Source organism: Halyomorpha halys, unplaced genomic scaffold (genome assembly GCF_000696795.3).
Source record: "Halyomorpha halys isolate HHAL.00 unplaced genomic scaffold, Hhal_1.1 Scaffold547.1, whole genome shotgun sequence".
NCBI lineage: Eukaryota > Metazoa > Arthropoda > Insecta > Hemiptera > Pentatomidae > Halyomorpha > Halyomorpha halys.
The window spans coordinates 617,216-618,176 of record NW_027111872.1 but is presented as its reverse complement, the minus strand read 5'-3'; the positions used below and the strand labels follow the sequence as shown (position 1 = coordinate 618,176).

Below are 961 nucleotides of genomic sequence, written 5' to 3'. Positions count from 1 at the left end.
GACTGCCGTCAAAATAGCCCTGAAGAAGCCCTGCAACGTGGGGCGAAACGTTGGCTCATTAAATTAGTATATTTTTACTATTTTAGTTTTTCTTGACCGCACCCGGACCATATTCCTTTCATATAATGATTTATGATTTTTGTTTTCTGTTAATGCTGATAAGTAGCATATAAAGTAGAAAGTTCGGTTGTACTGTGGTAATATGCTACTAACTCCAAGGACCCGGGTTTGAATCTGGCTGGGCAGAAAATTGTTTTCTGTTACACTGTAGCCGTGAGTCAATCCTATGTGTTCTGGAGCCCTCCTGGGGTCCATCCAGCCTCATAAATTGGGTACCTATAAATGGATAAAAATCTGGCGATGGAACATTATTCTGACCAAATCACCTCCTTGCACAACTGTTGGTCTAGTAACTGTTCTTCCTTACTAAGTACTGAGCCCTTGGTCCTTCATGGGTTCTAGTGGTTGAGATTTTAATTTTAGCATATAAAGTATAATAGCTAGCCAAATAAACTTTAAATGTCTGTTTTTTAACCATAACAACACATTGTCGTCACCCCGGTATGCCATGGAACCTATGTATGCAATCAGTTGTTACACGAATGTTTTGGGTTTTTTTTTTAAACTGAATTACTGAATAAGGACTCAAGAAAGTTAGTGTATATCATCACATTTTCTGTAAAATATTTAGACCATGTGAAATAATCCAAAACAATGTAAAAATAAAAAACGTTATGTTATTGGAAGGTAAGTAAAATAAAAAAGATTTGAAGGAGTGTTAAAATCCTTAAAGGCAACAGAACCCAGAACAATTGTAGCTGGTGGAAGCTAGGACAGTACTTAACACAGTTTGGAACAATCTAAGGTGAAAGTGAGATACCCTAGCTCTTCCTACTAAGTGATACCCTAGCTCTTCCCACTAATCTAAGGTGAAAGTGAGATACCCTAGCTCTTCCCACTA

At 37.5% G+C, this 961-nt stretch overlaps 1 protein-coding gene across 1 annotated transcript in view; it reads right to left on the bottom strand.

The window, feature by feature from the left end:
• eIF3a (eukaryotic translation initiation factor 3 subunit a) overlaps positions 1-961 on the bottom strand; it is a 24,349-nt gene that overhangs the window by 5,753 nt on the left and 17,635 nt on the right. The gene's annotated exons all lie outside the window — the stretch shown is intronic.